This window comes from Patagioenas fasciata, chromosome 2 (genome assembly GCF_037038585.1).
Source record: "Patagioenas fasciata isolate bPatFas1 chromosome 2, bPatFas1.hap1, whole genome shotgun sequence".
NCBI classification, from domain to species: domain Eukaryota; kingdom Metazoa; phylum Chordata; class Aves; order Columbiformes; family Columbidae; genus Patagioenas; species Patagioenas fasciata.
In genome coordinates this window covers 138,045,860-138,057,158 of record NC_092521.1, presented here as the reverse complement: position 1 = coordinate 138,057,158, position 11,299 = coordinate 138,045,860, and the positions used below count along the sequence as shown (strand labels likewise).

The 11,299-nt window shown below is 41.5% G+C and overlaps 1 protein-coding gene across 4 annotated transcripts in view; it reads left to right on the top strand.

Moving 5' to 3' along the window:
* The first annotated feature begins 107 nt into the window (after positions 1-107).
* The window catches only part of BZW2 (basic leucine zipper and W2 domains 2), a 57,022-nt gene continuing 45,830 nt past the window's right edge, over positions 108-11,299 (top strand). Inside the window, exon 1 of one of the 4 annotated variants that reach the window (XM_065830231.2) lies at positions 108-182. The gene's annotated coding sequence lies outside the window, so the exon portion shown is untranslated. Of the gene's footprint in view, positions 183-261; positions 413-11,299 lie in introns of those variants that run through there. The other 3 variants (XM_065830232.2, XM_071805081.1, XM_071805082.1) reach the window with 3 other exon arrangements.

Here is an 11,299-nt window from a genome sequence, read left to right as displayed (position 1 = left end):
CCGCCCCGCTCCTCATGGCGACTTCCTCCCACAGCCCCGCCCCGCCAGGGGCCGGCCGCGGGGTAAACCATTCCCTCCACGGCGTAGGAGAGATTAGGTGCCGGCTGTCCCCTTCCACCGCCTTCCCAGCCCGGCGCTACCGAAGAGAAGGAGACCGTTCCTCTCTTGTCCATCATTTTAAAGTTAAGAAACGAGTTTTGCTTTTCTTTTGCTCCCCACCTTCTGGCTTCGTTGTGGCTCCTCCGCCGTTCCCCCCGGAGAGGTGCAGTGAGTGGTGCGGCCGGGCGAAGGGGGCGGCCGCAGAGGCGCCTGTGTATCAATGTGTCTGTCCTTCGCTCCTCCATTGTCTGCTGCTGCCGCTGTCGCCTTCGCGCCTGCCCTCTCCTCCCCGGACCGCGCAACCACCCGACAGGTGCGGCGGGCGGGAGGGCACCTCCCACGAGTGGGCCTCCCCGCGGCGGTCGCGGCCGCGCAGCTCCGCGGTTGTGCTGCCCGGGCGGTCGGCGGCGGGGCAGCGCTGGGCGGGCGGGCGAGTCGCGGGGCCTGTGCGCAGCGGCCATCGTGGGTCCGAGCGGGCGTCGCGGCGGGACGAGCGGGAGCCCGTGGAGGAAACGCGCGCACGGAAGTGCCGCCGTGCGCGGCTTTTGCGCGGCCCGGGCGCTGCTGCGGGGCAGGGGAGCCCGCTGGAAACCCCGGGGGCCTGGATCGGGCGGCGCTGGGTCCGCTGGCGGCGGTGCCGGCTGGCACCTGCGGCTGGGCAGCCCCGGTGCCCGGCAGCCGTTCCGCAGAGATGGCTTTCCTGCCTTTTTGTGGCATCGGTTTGTGCGATGGTTTTTTTTTGCTTGTTTTTTTTCTAGGCAGGAAACGCTGTTTGTTTGGCTAAAGCGGCCGAATAAAGCCCTTGTTGTGTCGCGACATCGTGTCTGCTAAAGGAAGCGGACTCTGATGAATTGGGAAGGGAAATAACGCGTTTAGGGTTGTTTAAAGCCGTGCCTTTGTTAGCGCCTTTCTAAAATTAAACAGTCGGTGGAAAAAAGATCTTTGTTACGGATCCAACTTTCCACTCCTCCAGCTGCAGCTTGGGAGGCGCAGGGATTATCGTCAGATCCCCAGCAAGGCACAGGGACTGAGATTTGACATCCTCGATTTTTGCATGTGTTTGTACGAGAGAGAAAGGCAGAACCCCGGTACTTGGTGGCACTTTGTACCCTCCTTTGTCTTACTCTTCAGTGTGTAATTTTTGTATCCTTTCTTTTAAGGAATTAGTTTTTTGTGGTTTTTTTTTTTTTTTTTGTGTGTGTGTGTGGTTTTTTTTGTTTGGTTGGTTGGTTTTGGGTTTTTTTCGTTTGTGTTTTTTGTTTTGGTTTTTTGTTTGTTTGTTTGTGGGTTTTTTGTTTGTTTTGTTTTGTTTTGTTTTTCCTGTAGCTAGTTTTTGAAGGCATAGCTTTATCAGCAAACTGATTTTTTTTTCTTTCATTAATACTTGCAGGCCATCTCATGGCTGCTTATTTATTGGAATCAGTCTTTTGAATTCGAATCTTATTTTCGATTTTTACATTTGTTAACTGCTTAACTGACTTTCAGAAATGTTGAAGTCCTGTTGTTTGCTTCCTAGTTCCTAGAAAACGATGCTCTCCAAGTCTAGTATATCTTTACAACTTTTTGGGTAGAAAACCAAAATGTGATACAATTTTATTTTAACAAAACAGTCAAATTCTGTATGTTTTCCTGATTTTAGAAATCATAGAAATACAGGGATGTATGACCATGTAGTTTTATTAGAATCAACAAGTGTAAATAAGAGAGATTGCTTTGGACTTCAGATTCTAACATATTTCCTTGACTTTTTTTTGTGGGAAACTAAAAATGCCTGGAAGAAAATTCCCTCAAGACAAAAGTGCTTTGTATATTCTGGTCCAGAAAGATATCCCCATGTCGTGCTAACAGGAGTCTGTCACCAGCTCAACCATGAAAACTGAAATCAGGGGCTAAGTGGGCTTTTGTTGGTTCATCGCAGGGTGTGAATTTTACCCGCTGTGAACAAATTTTGTGATATTATAGTATGCTGATAATCTCTGTGGCACTATTAAATCACGAGAGTCTACAAGCTTCCTTTTATATTTAAAAAAAACAAACACACACAACTGTCAGGCATTCAGTGTGCTAAGTATGCATATTACATTCCTTTTTTAAATGTGAGAATGGCAGTACTGTCACTGCACTCTAGTTCACAGACTAAAGGAACACACACAGTTTTTCCTTGACAGCTTCGATAGAGCTCACTTGGTGACTTAAGGCTGCAGGAGTGTCCTATCTGTAAGAGTGATAAGACTTTAACACAAGTTAAAAATGTTTCTTGCTCTTACCTATGGAAGGCTTCTGTATGACCTTCAGTCTGGTAGTTGCAGACATTTCACAATCTTCGGTTTATTGTTGCAAGATCGTGATGAGGTAATAAAGTGGCGTTGCCTCCATTTTATGTGTTGAATTTGAAGCATGGAGGCAGCAAATTGTTTTTCCAAGGTGAAGTATGGAGTCTGTGTCAGGGTGTGGAACTGGAACCTGGAAATGTAGGTTCTGTACTTTTGTGCCTTTCCCTTTAATATATTCTATCTATTGTATCTGGTTGTTATACCTATTTTAGTTATGGGTATTACTGTGTGGTAATTAATAATTTAAGTTGTGGTTATTGCAGAGGGAAAAAGATGCGTTAACCTCACTGCGACTCAATATTGTTTATGTTTCAAATGATAAGTATTACATATAAAATATTCCTTATTTCCTTATCAGATTATACATCTGATACTTTTGATTTGTGAAACAAATTTTTGGGGTGACATTTTTTTCTCTTTGGTTTGCTGTTTCTACTGTGTGCAGTTCTGCTCCTGGGAATTAATGATGGCTGTTGTAATCCATGTGTAGGTGATCCTAAACACCTGATGTTTTCTGCAGCTGTCGAGAGCAAGGTCCATGCAAGAAAATAACAAGGATTTCTTTCATTGAGTGTTAGTAATACAATATACAATACAATAAATGCATTTTCTTGGGTCCAGCTAGGGGAGAAAGGACTGCCTTATTCCTTGGAAACTATACCGTGAAACTCTCAGTCTTTGGATGTGGAAGAGACGCAAAGGAGATGCTGAGCTGGTTTCACTGGTTTCAGACTGTTTTCTGTCAAATGACTAAGCTTCGCCTGTGTCTTGGAGGCTGCTTGAATTACAGCCCTGTACTCTGCTGCATGGTAGCAGGGGTCAAAGATCCTGTAGCCTCTTTCTATGCCAGGGCTTAGCATGATCAGATACTTGGTCTGACCCACTGCATTTTATCTGGGGAAAAATAACAGATCAAACAAATAATATTCCTATTACTTTTTCTCCTACCTCCCATCCCACTGGTTCTCAGCTGAGGACTTCCCTTTGTATTGGATTACCTGCAGTGGATTTTTTTCATTTAGGTAAGCTGCCTGCAGCATCCTGTGGTTATAACTGCCACAGCTGCTTGAAAAAGACCTCTTCTTGGTTTTGAACCTACTACTTCACAGTTTCATTTGATTCGTCACCCTCAGCCCCCAGTTCCTGTTTTGGGAGGTGATGAAGAATTGTTCCTTGTTCACCCCTGACATGCAATCATGGCTTGCCAGACCTGTATTATCCCCCACCACTGCCTTTTTGCCAAGCTGAAGTCTTAAGTCCGTTTAATAGTTTCTATATGAAACCCATTTCAGGTGGCTCTCAAGTGCATTTTTGTAAAGTGGTTCTGTGATCCGCATGGCCTGGGCTATGGGAATCTCCTTCACGTGGAGCTGAGCCTTTAACAAAGACCTTCACTGGGTTTTTGTCCTGCTCTCTCCAGTCCTGATAGTTATATCCTGGCCAAAGTGAGGAGTGTTTAATAGGATTATTCGTTTAGATCAGTTCAAGTTCATGCAAGTTCAAGGCTTTTATTGCTAGAAACATCCTCTGCTTTTTCCTCTCAGATTTCACAGATACTGATCTGTGGATAGATTACTTTCCCCTCCACCTAATTAATTTGCGTCGTATAACTCTTTGACTTCCTTAAGGACTTTTATGTTACTGTGTTTGGGGCTTTTTTTTAAGTTTCATCTTGGATCTCAGGACAGTCACTGAATCTGTGATATGATCTGTCGGTGTTGCTAAGTCTTGTTTTAAACCCAAAGGTATATTATAAAAAGACTGCAAAAGAATAACTGAAGACAGACAGAGGCTGGTGAGCACGATACATGTTTGAACACAATAGGTGTTTCCTTGAATGCCAGTGTGTTCCTATAGTCAGGGTGCTCATATGAGACATGGGAAGAAATTTACATCTGCTACCATTTCCCTGTTGACCTTGCACCAAGTTATGCTTTCTCTACACTTTCAAATTCAGGAGCAAATCCCAACACTTGACTCCAGCCATATCTAAAGTCTGGCAAAGTGAGACCTGTACTCGCTCCATCTCCTCTTGAACACTGACTTGAAGGATTCTCAAGCTTATGGGACAGAAGGACACCAAAGCATCTTCCAAAAGATTGTTAGGTCTGGACTGTTGGGTGAACAGGGTAGAGGTGAGGAGTGTTCTCCAGCAGGAACTACAGGACAGAGCAGTGCGAAAGTACCAGTTTGGTCCTTGAAGGTTCAGGTGATGGTGTAGTCCTCCTGACAGGGTTAATTAGTCTGATTTAGCACAAGTGTTGGTAGTTTGCTCCTAGGCCTGATCTGTCTGATCTGTTTTTACACCCAGAATATCACCAGCATAGCAACCATCTCTATAGATGTTTCTGTAGAGAAAACTGCACACAAGTTTATTTGTATAGGCTGCAAAGTAAATTTTTGCGTATATGCACTTGTTTTCCCCACTCTATCTTCAGTTGCTAATCATGCAAGGGCAACCCACATAGTCATCCTACAAATGATGAGGGTTAACAGTGCAAAGAAGGAATTTTCAGGTGCTCGGGTATTGTGATGATGAGAGCAATGCAAGTGTCTTAGATAAATGTGCATTTGTTCTACCTGATTAAAAACTAAAAAGAAAAAAAAATCAGCATTACTTTAATAACAAAACCAGAAATGTGTAAACCTTGCTCCATTTGTATACGCAACATCGGATCTGTAATTTAGGAAAAAAAGTGCTCTTTTCCAGTTTGATTTCATATTCTCTTAATTGTTTGTTCTAGATGATCCTGGTATGAACCACTTGCTCAGACAATACATCTACTTTGTTTTTCATATGAGACTTTGAATCATTTTGTTTCTTTTTGAATAAGAAAAATCCAGGCTTTAAACAAATTGTTTCACACAGGTGAATTCCATGAAGGGAGGTACTTTAACTTTTTTGTAAGTGTAATAGAACAAGCAGCTCTTTGCTGATGAAGGACTGAGATGTCTTTAGTGACTGCAGAGCGATAAGTATCAGAGGCCCAGCTGAGCACCTTTGCAAAACTAAGTTCTCCCACTTAAGCTTTGCCAGTGGTGGCAATAACCCAAGCGTGCATTAGTACGGCTTCTGCAAGAGTTGATCTGCAGTGGCTTTTCAGAGGAATGTTACTAAAATAAATTAAATTAAATTAAAAACTTCAGAGATGTAAAGTAAAATTACATAAAGCTGTAAAGGAAATACGTCTCCATGTAGAAGGATGTTGAAAACCTTAACAGCACATACAGACCCCACTCACCATCAAGAGTGTGATGCTGGGAAAAATGAAGTCTCTGGGAGCATATGTGTCAGCAGTTAGTGACAATCAAACCTTTTATCTGGTGAAGAATGGTGGAGGCAGTTGGGTTAAACATGTCTAATTAAATCTAATCCACGAGTAATTTTTCAATGCATGATAAGATTATTTCAATGCTGCTTACACAATACAGTCATCTACAGATATATGTATCTGTTTGTGGGCCTAAGGGAATTGTTCAGGACAGAGGAATAAGATTATGTGTTGAACGGATGTGTGCTATTAAGTTCAGATCAGTTTAAGAGAGATCGTTTTTTATGTAGCTTATTTTCTGTCCTTATTCCTCGTATTCAAATTAAAGAATTCTTATGTCTGTGTTGCACATAAGGCGATACACCGTCACCTATATCTCACTGCCTGAACCTGCAGGAAAAGTAATTCCATTCTGATACGTCACATGCAATAAATTCCACTTGTGCACTGCCATGGCTGTCCTGTGGATTTGATTTATTTTTCAGTGTGATCTGTTGTTGATTAAATATGAGTCCTCCTCTCAACTGCAGCGGTACTTACTTGTTAATTTAAAAGAGTAATTATCCGTTCAAAGGTAACTAGAATACTCAGGGATCACTCAGAGGTAATGCTGCTGTGTGAAAGGAAAATCAACAAGTGAAAAAAAAATCTATTGCTTCTTCCTCGAGAGAGAAGTCTGTGGAGTACAATAATATTCTGCCACACCTGAAAACCCTTTTCGACTTGTCATACCATACTTCTTAAATCTAGCTGTAGATCTTGTAAGAAACTGCAAAAGTCAAAACAAAAAGCAAAGTTGAGACAGTCCAGTGACCGAAGGGAGGGTACAATGCTGTGATGGCCTTATTTACAGCAGCATGGTGCTCCTTGAGGTTCTCACACGCTTGAGTTTCAGGATTGTACAGCTTTGGTCTTGTGGAAAGTGAGCTTGCATAGTGCAAGCACCATAAAGGGAAATAGTATAATTGTAACATATTGCTGGTAAACCTTTCATCTTGGCTCACGGTTTTGCAGTTGGGTTGGGTCAGTGCAAGTGGCAGCTTGTGTAGGTCAGGCTGTAAGACTAGGACATGCTTGCTGCATACTTCCTAGGCAAAGGGAAAGTACTATAATTAAGAGGTGAGCCAGTCAGTACAGAAGATGAAAGCTGGGTAATGGCTGTTCACATGACAAGAGTTTTTTTTTTCTATTGTTCATTCTTGTTCCCACTCCATCTTTAGATATGCCTTTATCACTAAGTATGTTTTAATATAGTAAAAAAAAATCTTCCTTACATGTACCATGTAAAACAAATAATCTTTTGTCAAGTTATGTATTTTGGTTTTTAAACTCCCAGAAGTCGTGAAAATACTTCCAAGAAGTAAATCAGTAGTAATTCCTACCACAATAGGGACTTTGTCTAAAAGAGCTACTTGTTGCTATGCATCTAAGAGCTTTTGAAATTAGAAATGTGGCTTTGCAGTAGAATTTGCATAGAGTTTTTGATAGGAATTTTAAAATCCACTGAGTACTTCATACATAGCCATATTTTGGAGTCCTGTATGACAATCTGCTCTGCAAAATCCAAGTTATTCTTAGATCAGATGGAGAAGTTTTGTATAGAAATTACTTGCAGTTATTGCAGACTCATAGTAGTGGACAAGGATTATTGCTTTTAGTCAGCCTGTAAGAAGGATGAATTACTTCTGGTGAGAACTAGAATTGAGGACAGACAGGTCAGGCAAGGAAAATGCTAGACACAGTCTGGGACAGAGAGGTTGGTCAGAGACACAAGAAGGAAGCACCTCCTGTGATGTCTTGAATCCCAAGGAGTTACACCCATCTACAGCTATTTCAGGAAGAACAATTAAATATGCCTTTGGGGTTGTACTTCATTGTAATAACCACTGTTTCATGTGTTTTCCTTAAATGTGTTTTCATGCAGAAAAAGAAGTCTAAGCAGCTCAACAGTTTGTAATGGGCAAGCCTAAGCGATCCTTTCATTTTAGGTTGTTTCCTTTGATAAAATCCCCTGCTTGTCTAGATTTTTTTTTAAGTGAGAATATTCATTCAGTGCATTCAAATTATGTATTAGTTATTTTTCTTCCGATAAGGTGCAGGAGGTGAAATCTTGGGAATGTGTTACTGAGCATTAGCAGATACAGGGCTAGTAATTTATTTTCACTACCATTCATGCCTAAAGTAATATGAAATTAGTAAAAAAAGTATGTTATTTGTTTAATAATATTACTCAATAATAATACCCAATAATAAACCCTCAATGAGAAGTCAACCCTTCTAAAAGAAGAGCGGATAGCAAGTTTCTTCTTGATCTGCAGCCTTCTGTATATGAGCCAGTATTGATGAGTTTGATTAGAGTCTTGTTACTGGACTTGTCTCATGTCTCTGCACCTCTCTGAGATCGCTCCTGATACCTGGGCTGGTAGTCTTCCTTCTGTTTAGGTCTGCTTTGACTATATTATCTTAATGCATAGTTTCTTGTGACTGAGACCTAAGGATCCCCAAACCATCAGCCAGTGCTTTTGAAGCCCCGTGTTGTGCTGTTGAATCCCATATTCTGTCCAAGATCGTGTTTTGTTTTATTTTTTTCCCCTACATTTTGAAGCAAAAAAGAGGCCCCAGTCAGCACATCCCCCAGGGCTGCCTGAATCCTTGGCTCTGCCCTTGAAGTCCCTTATCCTGTGTGTCAGTCTCAGGTCACTTCCCAGCACAGGGAAGAACCTGCTTCACCTCTGCTCAAACACCTGGATGAGGTCTTTTGTCGGGTTTTCAGTTGGGCTGTTTTGTTTTACAAAATTTTTCCTTGGATTAGAGGAAGGAAAAAATACTCATAATCTACTCTTGCAAAGGAAACAAAGGAAGGACTTTATATTTTAAATTGTTTTATTCCTGTTAAAGTCTCTATTGGTCTACGCTGAAAAGTGCCTTCTTCCCAGTGTGCCTTGTCATCAGTGTGTCAGTTTGTGTTGCTGTTGTGCCTCGAAGATCCTTTGTTGTGACAGTGGACTGGTTGTTTAGTGACCTACGTTGCTAAATCATCGAGACATTGGACTGTCCGGTCTCTCCTGTGGTGAAGTTGTGGGATTCTTTAACTGTCACCTGCAAGCAGTGGTCCACAGATCTCTGAAGCCAAATGCGTCAAGCCAAAGCATTTCACAGGTGGCCTGTTTGACACTGGGGTTAGTTTAGTAGCTTTGTGCTCTCCCTGATTTGCTTTTGTTCCCTGGTATGGGAAGGCCCAATGATTTTCCTTTTTCCGTTTGTCTTGTCAGTTTAAACAGTTGTTGACCTTTTCAGTCTGACCTGGTAGGTATCAGTGGTGCAAAAGCAGTGTTACGATATGAGGAGACAGCACAAAAAAATCATTTGAAGCTGAGGGAGAGCAGGATGTTGGTGATGGGGAAAATGGCACTGTCTTCCTAGTGCAGAGCAAGGTGTTCCTCGTTTGTTCTTTGTAACATCCTTTTAATTTTTTTTTGTTCATTGTAATAAATTACTCGGTTCTGTTAATAACTAGGTTATTAGATTACTGAATAGCTACCAAAATTAGTGTTCTGGTTAAGAAAGGTTCATATCAACATACCCTTAATCTGAAATATCAACCGTGTTTTTACAACATTGTCAGGATTAAAGGAAAATTACCACCTGTTGCAAAGCCCCTGGTTGAGAGTCAGGTTAAACATCTACTGTTTCATTTTAGATTTTTAAAAATAAATTTAGCTTCCCACTTCTGCCTTTACATTTTATCTTCCATTAGCAGAGAACATATGCTAGATATTCTAGTTTTTCAATGCCACAGAGTGTATCAAACATGCGTTGGTCTGAATGGGTTTTAACAGTTCATTGACTTTGAGAGTTTGACTGTATCCCTGACAGAACAGATCTACATTTGGGGATTTAGCATCAGTTCACTTCTTAAAATTAGAAATAATTTTTTTGTTGTTTTGTTTTCCTAATTGTGCAATAGATGCAGTAGCTGTTAATGGTATTTTGGCTTTTGAAAGGCTTGTTTCTTTCAAAAGGATGGGAGGTATATCAGTGAAAGGTATTTGCCCTTTTTTCGCTGAAAGTTAATGTATTTTGTAGAATCCTTTTCTAGATCGAGGTTCAAAAGCCCTAGGTTAACTGGCGTATCTTTCTGAAGTCCTCAGAGAAACCAGTCAAGCCTTTCATTGTGTTTTTTCAGTCCAGAATAAAAAAATCTTTAGCTGTCTTGTTGATAAACCTTTTAATTTATTCATCTCTTGCATCCTTGTTGGAGGTGAGCTGTAGAAATCTAACATAGCTTTTTTTTGGCATTCTTACTCTCTTACATGTACTTCTGTATGCATACACCTACAGACAGACATACATTCCCTGGAAGCTTTATTAGGTTATCTGCAAAAGTAGGTTGCTGACATCGGTCTTTCCAGTGCATGAACAGTAACGCTGTGAACAGGAAAATAGGTTTCCCTATTAACAGTGTCAAATATCATTGTGCGGAGCTGACATTGATCCAGCCCAAACAGCCACAAAAAGCGACTGTGTGCTCTTTCTGCCGAAGGAAGCCAAACTGGCTGGCATAGTGAGGTTTCATGCCCATTAAAAAAGATCTTAAACCTCTTCTGGTTAGAAATCCGTAACTCCAGCAGTAACGCTTGGCTTCAGAAATGGGGTTGGGCACGAGTGGGTGGTTGTGGTCTGATGCTGAGCCTGTTCTCTCAGCATGTTTGTGGAACGCTGGATTGTGAAACTTCTTGCCCAACAATGGAAACTCTGTGAATCATCTCAGAAAGATAAGCAAGCAGGTCTACTGCATTAGCTATAGAACTGAACAATATACCACTAGTAATCCTTCTGTTGTTAATTTTGGCTGCGTGATTAAACTCTTTTTAGGTGTCACTGAGCTATAGACTCTCACACAGATTGCCAATCTGCAGGTGTGAATTTCTGTTGTAGTGTTGTAGAAACTGTTAGAGGAAGTTTTGATCTGGTTCAAATATCTAAAAAGCGCCTGAAGCTGAAGCTGTGAAACTGTTCACAAGACTCCCTTAAGATCTCACCCTTAGATGGGCAAGCAGAATATTTTAGATAAGCTATTTTCTGGAAATGTTTACTTTTCTCCATTGATTGTGAAAAGAGGCAAAAATTGCAGGGGCAGACTTAGGTGTCTGCTGTCATTCATGTCTAAAGTTAAACATTCCCCATTTTGGGGTTCTGACAGTTGGCTGTTCGGTCAGGAGAAGTGGATACGGGTTTTGGCTTTGCTAATTTTCTCCTAAAATGATCTACAGTGAAATAGGCAGTGGTCCTTACAACTAATAGCATCCATTAAATTGTCATTTTTTTGCTCTGAGCTGACCGACAGCTGTCCATAAATCCATTCCCAGTCTGTGGGCACGAAGTGCTTCAGGAACTGCTGCGGTGTAAAAGGTACTGACCACAGGTGGGATTTGCTGCCTCTCCAGTGGAGTGGGGTAAAATATTGTATATCTGCTCTGGGCTATATCTGGGTGAGGCAGCTGTCTCTCACTCAATAACTCCTACTAGCTTTTTGTAATGTGATTATGCTGTTAGCACATGACACTAATACTGGAAAATTAATACAAATTCATG